The sequence below is a fragment of the Anabas testudineus genome, chromosome 8 (assembly GCF_900324465.2).
Source record: "Anabas testudineus chromosome 8, fAnaTes1.2, whole genome shotgun sequence".
NCBI classification, from domain to species: Eukaryota; Metazoa; Chordata; class Actinopteri; order Anabantiformes; family Anabantidae; genus Anabas; species Anabas testudineus.
Window position 1 is genome coordinate 980,774 of NC_046617.1, and position 8,617 is coordinate 989,390.

Genomic DNA, 8,617 nt, shown 5'->3' on the forward strand with positions numbered 1-8,617 from the left:
TTGTGTTTGACAACATGCCACTTAACAAAATCAGATGTTCCTGAAAAGAACTGTCAAATACTATTATGTCATCCAACTAAACTAAACAAGTAGTCCACTGCAAGTCAACAAGAATCAAGTCTATCAACCTCTGAAACTTGCTAGGTCCATTGCACAACATAAAATCTAAAACATTAAACTCAAACAATCCCTAACGTGTGGCAAAGAAGTCTTATGGCTAACTTTTGGGTCCACCTCCACCAGCAGCAAGATCGAGAGTAGAAAACCAATAGGCCTGTGTAAGACTAGACTGGTAGACTATTAGGGCATCATCAGTCCTAGAAAATACATATACATCTTTCCGACTGACTTCATTGAGCCTCCTGTAATCAACACAAAGATTCAAGATTCAAGATTCAAGATTCAAAAAACTTTATTAATCCCAGAGGGTAATTATTTTGCCACATTACCATTGTTCTCAAAACAGACAGAAAGAAAAGGAACCATAACCAGGAAAGATCCAACACCAACATAAATACACAATAACATCAATACAGAAAAACTCAATATATATACAGAATATGTAAAATAGATAAGTGAAATTGGGTCAAAATATATAGATTCACAGCAAGTATATGAGAATTTCACTTCCCCCACCCCTTACAGAGGGGGGAGGAATTGTACAGATTGATTGCAGGTAGAAAGGATCTCCTGTGGCGCTCTGTGGAGCATTTAATGTTAATAAGTCTTTGACTGAATTTGCTCCTCTCGCCAACCAACACACTGTGCAGTGGGTGGGAAGGGATTGTCCAGGATTGAGAGGAGTGTGGACAGCATCCTCCTTTCAGCCACAACATCTAGAGGGTCCAGCTCCACCCCCAGAACAGAGCCAGCCCTCCTAATCAGTTTGTTAAGTCTTATAGTGTCTGCCACCTTCATGTTGCTGCCTCAGCAGACCACAGCATAAAAGATGACACTGGCCACCACAGACTCATAAAACATCCGAAGGTGGACAGTTTTGTTGACTGGTGTGGACTCAACCATCTGCAACTCAACATCAATAAAACAAAGGAGCTGGTGATGGATTTCAGGAAATCTGGGAGTCCTGTCATCCCTCTCTCTATGGTGCTGCAGACGTTGAAGAACCTGAGTCTCCTCAGAAAGTACATCTCTGAGACTTTCTGTACAATGCTGATGAGTTCTTAGTCCAGTCCAGTTTTTTGTCCAGGTACACTCCCAGGTATTTTTAATCGGACACAACCTCCACCTCCTCCCCCTGTATAGAGAGAGGGATGACAAATAATATCATGTGCAAGTATAACATAGTTAAAATGTATGCAGGTTAAATCCAGCTAAAGGGGTACTTCGCCATCCGTTGGTAAAATATCGTACCTACATTCGGTAGTAAATGCAAGGGATTATGGGTAATCTTCAGAAGCACGAAGGATTTCCTGAGAGGTAACGTGCCTGTGAATGTGTCCGTGGGCAAAGTGTGTTAACTTTATTTAAAAGTACATAGAAGTTTTACCAGCACTATGAGGCTGATAGTTGTTTCATATTGTTAATGAAAATATGAGAATAGTCCAGTGTAAGCTACACTGTAGGTATATGTTTTTATTTTGTATGAATTTCTTTTTACTGTAATAAGGTTAGGACAATTTTTGTTTGTATTTATTTTTATCTTACTCGCAAACACATAGACCACTATATGATCACAATGCAGACAGATGTGAACTATGAATGGGTTATCTTGAGATACGCAGATGATTTCCCGAGAGACGGAGCGCAAACGAGCAGATTGCCCACAACACAGGGATAGAAACAGGTTGCTGAATAAACCTGCTGTTACCATAATCCAGAGCAGCTCCGAGTGGTTATTGAAAAAGAAAAGGAAAGAGACAGAAGACATGATACCACAGGTCACATTGGTGCCGTGACTCGTTCATGACTACGCTGGACCGGGAACATGTCTTCTCAACTGCACGATCACCAGGAGCTGCACTCTTTGGCTTAGTATAAGTGAATGTCAGGTTTATCCAAGCTATGAAGGTGAACTGTATTTCTTTTCCGGGACTGATTTTGTACTTCTGCGAGCATGAGTTTTAGTGGGTTCGATAGCTCTGAAATGACTCCTCTGACTATAGGTAGAGGTAGAGGTTAAAGAACGCCTCTCCCATTCACATTGGGTGATCATGGAGGGAACTTCGCTGCAGTTAATGCTAATACTGTGCAACTTCCTATAGACAACAGCAGTAGTGTGTCACAAAACAGGGAGACTAATGGTGAGTTACACCAGCCACAATGCTCTATCACAGCGGGCTCAGATCCTCCCTGCCACAATGACACGCTATCTGATCAGATGAGCACCATTGTGCAGCAGATAGGCCAACAACTCGCAGATAGTATAATGACACACCTCAGCACATCAGCTTACACAGCCAGTGTGAATGCCAGCCCAAATGGATCACTCAATGAAAAACAGCCCAACTATAGTTCCAAGTTAGACCTCACCTAAGTTCAGCAATTCCTCAAGGGGAAATCAAAGACCCACTTGTATTCCGTGGTGAGAGTTCCAACACACTAACTGTTGATGAGTGGGTGGAGTCAATGGAAACATACATCAGGAAAAGTGGCATTCAAAAGACAGATCAAGCAGAGGAAATACTCATCCACCTGAGAGGCAGGGCAAAGGATGTTGTGAGATTTCGAATAAGGAATGGAGAAACTGATATCCGACATAACCCCAAGGCCATTTATGGACTCTTGCACAGGAATTTTGGCTTCACCAAGTGATCGTCAGTGCCCCTGGCTGACTTTTACAGCACCTTGCCATAAGAACAAGAAGATCCATATGAATAATTGCTGAGACTGAATAGGGCTGCTGATGTTGCCAGTGGTTGTCTGAAAGAACAGGGCAAAACGTTTGACAATTCCAGTGTTGAGGTTAGGCACATGTTTATCAGACACTGTCCTGATAGAGATTTGGCTCTTACCTTCAAGTCAGGTTCTTTCTAAGACTGTTCCTGGCATTGTGAAAAAGTCAGCTGAGAACTGTCATTGTATGTTGTGGTGGTCACCCTGTCACACCATCTGTCATGTATGATCTCACAGTGTCAGTTTATGGTTACAAGGTGGTCATCCCTGTACTAGCTGTGCCAGGCCAGGGTGATCAGATGATTCTTGGTAGTAACACTATTAAGTGGCTCATCTCACCATCCAGCACCAGGACGCCCCATCCCCTGTGACTGGTGAGTTGAATGACAAAATACCACGTCTGATGTCTCTGCTCTCAAGCTCTACAGAATGGAAGGTCAGCACTGCATTACAAAAGCTAGGCGGGGCTAAGCTCAAAAGAAGTCTGACCTAGCAGCCCAAGTCTGAACATTAAGTGTGGGCCAAATTGCCTCCACCTGACCCCTCTTCAATAAATGGCGCTGTTGTCATTGAACCGACCCAATCTAAGTCTAGACCTGCACAAATGATGGTAGGAAGGGTTGTCACCTTGTTATCAGGTGATGGCTGGGTCCCTGTTAAGATTTTGAACCCAACTGAAAAGAAACTCACCATAAAATGAAATGCAAACAACACAGTACCAGAACCAAAGAGTGAGGAGGAGATCTCGTGCCCTGAATGAAATGGGCCTGCAGGATTTAGATATTTCATATCTCTGGAGTGGAAAGATAAGTTTGTGCTGCTTATTCAACAGTATGAGTCAATCTTTTCCAAGCACAAAATTGACTGTGGTGAGGCCAAGGATTTTGTGCACAGGATCCGCCTGATGAATGACAAGCCATTGAATGATATGGAGGAATTGGGGATTATTCGTAAATCCCAGAGTGAATATTCCTCGCCCCTAGTTCTGGTTGTCAAAGCTAATGGTGACCTTCGCATCTGTAATGACTTCAGGTGGCTGAATGCTAAAAACAGTGAGGGATGCTAATCCTTTACCACATCAAGCGGACGCTCTCGCAGCTCTTGGTGGCAATGCATTTTTCTCTACCATGGACCTCACATCAGGGTTCTACAATGTGCCACTACACGAGGACGACAAAAAATGTACAGCATTCTCTTGGTCTTCATGAGTATAACAGAATGCCACAAGGCTTGACGAACAGCCCTGCAACTTTTAGCGACTGCAGATGGTCTTTTTTCACCTCGCTGCCAATAACCTGAAGCTCTCGCCTAAAAAATGCCACTTCCTTCGCAGATCTGTCAAGTTTTTGGGTCACATCATATGTGAGGATGGTGTTAAAACAGATCCTGGCAAGGTGCAGGCTATAAATGATGTGCAGGAGAGTAATTTGATGGAGGAAAATAAGATCTTTTCTGGGCATGGTCCTCTACTACCATCACTTTCTGGAGAGGTGCTCTGCTAAGGCTAGGCCACTGTTTAATCTTCACAGAAGATTACTACTAAAAGAAGAAGGGCAAAGGCCGCAAGCCAAGGATGAAAAAGAGTCACATGAAGCTCTCCCCAAATGACTGGACTGATGAGTGCGCGGCAGGGTTCGCCACACTCAAATATGACTTGGTGCACGGTGTCACATTGGCTCACCCAGATTTCAATGCTCCGTTCATTCTGGCGATCGATGCCTTTGATGCTTTGATGGCTTGGGCACCGTGCTTTCACAGCTGCCTTCTGATGGAAAAGTAGCCAGACCTGTAGCTTTTGCCAGTAAGACAGTCTCTTATTCACAGCTGAACTATCCTGTCCACCGTCTGGAGTTCCTAGCTCTGAAATGGGTCTGCGATAAGTTTAGCCACTGGCTAAAAGGGGGACATTTCACGGTCTGGACTGATAATAACCCATTAACATATATCTTGACACAGCCCAGGTTAGATGCATGTGAGCAGAGATGGGTTTCAAAGCTTGCCCCTTACAGTTTTTACCTGAATTATGTTCCTGGCACAAAGAATGTAGTCGCTGATGCACTGAGCAGGGAGCCATTTGTACGGTCATGTGTGGGCCACTGCCTGGTCACTGAGCCATATACCACGCTGTTAAATGAGATGAGTGGAATGGCAGGTAGGACAGTGCAGGATGCTTTTAGGTGCACTACTAACTGTCAGTTAATTGTTGACCAGTCAGAGACTGCTCACTCATTGGTTCCTCAGGGTTCCCTTACAGCTCATGAAGTTCAGGCAGTGTTCGATGCTCATAGCTCTGGTGGTGTGAGCCAAGTAAGGGGTGTTGTGCCTTCTTCCCCTCTGGTTACTGATTTTGGCTGAAAGTGAACTGTTTAATCTTCAAGAAAAAGATGTTGTTCTAAGCAGAGTGCTCTACTATGTCCAGCGCCACAGTAGACCAACCAGATGTGAGCGCACTAGGGAGCCTCGTGGGGTATTGACACTGTTAAGACATTGGCCCAAGCTCATTATCAGAGGCGGCATGTTGTACAAAGTTAAGAAGGATAAGCAAATGAACATGACAATCAACCAGCTTCTTGTCCCAAATTGTCTCAAGAAACAAGTTCTCCACGGCCTTCATGATTCAGCTGGTCACCAAGGGCAAGCTCGTACACTCTCTCTGACCAGACAAAGATTCTTTTGGGTTGGAATGGAAAAAGACATTATCTACCATGTGAAACACTGTTTCCGCTGTTTGGTTGGAAAGACTTCAGACCCCAATGATCGTGCTCCTCTTGAAAGTACCGCACTTCTGAACCTATGGAACTTGTCTGTATAGATTTCTGGACTGCTGAACAAACTGAGAAAAGTTACAGACCATTTCTCTAAACTGGCGCATGCATTTCCTTGCAAGAACTAGTCAGCAAAGCAGGTTGCTCTTCGCCTCTGGTATGACTTCTTTTCTGTCTATGGATTCCCTAAACGTATCCATTTAGATCAGGGAGCCAACTTTGTAAGCCAGCTTATTAAAGAACTTTTGGAGATGGCTGGTGTTCAGAAGTTACATACCAATTCTTATCACCCTAGGTCACACAAGCACCTTTTGTTGTAAAATGAAGCAGAACTATTGTGGATGCATCTTAATAGGCTTTGCATCTCCTGTATCAATTTTATGAAACGTCAAGTGGGTCAGTCTTACCCTGACTAAACACCGGTAGGGTCTGATGCAGCAGTTGTCTAACTAGCCTCAGTTAATCTGAGAAAAAGCCCTTCTCTTCCAGCCCAAACTACTTTTATAAGTGTGTCAACTGTCCAAGGCTGCATCGTATGTAAGTGCCTCTGTGTTGGTTCATGGTGTTGAGTTTATTGTGTGGTGCAGATTGTTTGCTTTTGTTTAAATGGTTAAATGAAAATAGTTGTGTTGAAATGTTGATGTCACAGTGTGTTGTTCGCTGTAATGTGGTACTTGTGTGTGCCGAGCACTTGCTCTGGCGTGATTAGGGGACATTATCATGGGGTGATGTGTCTCGCGGGACTTTGGAGATGCAGCGGGAGTAGGCAGGTGAGCATCTCACCACATGGACTGCAGGTGAGCAGACGGCTCCATCGGGACTCTGCTGTGTTATACATTAAGTTTGAGTTGTCTACCACTGAAGCCAAAGACAGACATCTCAAAGACTCAAAGAACTCTTTTCATGACAAGCGGCCAACGAGGTATTTGTTTATGTACTTTGTTTCATGTGTTTAAAATGTCTTTATTTGTTGTGCGAACATGCTAGGTGTCGTGTAAATGGCTAATTGCTAATGTACTGTATGCTGTTCAAAATGCAGTTCTCACGGCGTTAAAGTTTGACAAAGAAACAAGAGGAAGAGAAGAAATAAACGCCCGTTATAAAGAACCGACCTGTGTCTGTGTTGTCGTGAGAGAGCTACAGTGAGAACTCGACTGCTCAACACGGGTAGGAGAGACGACAGGACCGCGGCGGATGACGGCGCAGCATCCGACGCATCAGATCAGCAGAGGCCCTAACGCAACGTCGGCATATCGGTTGCAAAATACGGTGAATAGACTGTTGAAAGTGTACATTTTCAGACCAAAGCCAAGAAGAGCTCTACCACAACCATTAAGTAAGGTGGTGTGAGAAGTGGTTAAGTTTGGAAAGTGTAATTAAGAACTCAGCTCTATTAACCGTGCATACTGTTCTCGTTAAGGAGATAAAATTAATGTCCATGTGTTCATGTTTGGCAAAGTTTAAGAGTACCTTGGTCTAATAGTTAGCTGGTAAGCTCAAGAATTTCAGTAAATGTTAAAGTAAAGTGATATCATTACAAGTAATTTACAAGTTACTAAAAGGGTTTGAAGTCTAAAGAGAGACTATACTGATATCGATATATTTGAGTTGTTAAGTGATTTAATGTCTTTCTAAGTTCAATTCAACTGTGATTAAGGTTTTATATTTCATATTTGTGTGAAGGTAATTGTATTTGTGCAATATATTTCAACAGTGTTTAGAAGATCCCTACACACATTTACAAGTAACTCAGGACTATATTTTCTTGGCTATATCAACTATACTTTCACTAACACATAGCCTAGAATACAATTCACCACTGAAGTTATTTCAAGATGTCTGACACAAGCACCGAGACCGACTATAAAACTGTCAAACCACCAGCTGAAGTTGAAGCTAATGACACTGAATCTGCAACAGAAGTAGAAAGACTACGAAGAAGTGAAAGAACTCGAACCCTAACAGAAAAGGGAAGAGAGCTCCAAGAGGAAAGATTGAAAGGTATACAACGTCGGTATAAAATCATCTATGAGAGGTGGAGGTGTTGTGCAAGAATAGGAAAGGAATTGTTGAATGACAATGCCTCTGAGGATGAGCTGAATGAGCTTATAAAGAACATGAAGCATGCTAGTTCTGAAGTAATGGTAATCTATGAAGAGTTACGTAGGTTAAAAACCCCTGAACCAGACTTACGGCGCAGAGTCGATGCATGCATGTCACTCTCAGAAGTCATTATACAGAGTGCAGAAGGACAGATTAAAGGGAATAGAGCAGATGCACACAAAGAGCCTTGGCCTGATGTTGGTTCAATCTTAGATTCCACAGATTCTGTATCAGGTCCACTGTCTCATCGATCAAGATGTGGTTCTGCCCGTTCTAGCATCCACTCAGTCAAGAGAATGGAGGCTGTGGCTGAAGCTGCTGCATCTCAGGAGATCTTGGCAGTATTGGAGGAACAAGAAAGAGAAGAAACGGAACTCCAAAGGCTAGAAGCTGAAAACAAACAACGGCTGGCACAGTTTGAATCAGAGAACTTAGCCAGACAACAAGCAATACAAGACAAACACAGGAAGCTTGCACGACTGGAAGAGGTAAAGAAACTCAACGCTGCAAGAGCTCGAGTAAAGGTCTATGATGAAGTTGAAGAGAAAGTTGAAACTACTGACTTGTTGTATGATGTTGGAGTAGCAGCTGAGCTTCAAGTTCCTAACCACACAATCCCACAACTCACAGAACAAACCTTTGGTGCTTCAAATCTTCCATACATGCCTCAGTTTCCAGAAAGTACAAAACACAACCTCTATGCCTCCAGCCCTCCATTCATACCCCATTCTCTACCACTCACAACGCATACCCCACATGCTTGTAGTTCATCATTCAGACCTCATACTCAGCCAATCATAACCCAAGCTCTTGGTGCAAGTCCCTCATTCATTCCTCAATCTCAAGCAGCTACAGGTCCGGCTCCTCATCCACAAATGTTGACTCAGCCACCTTCA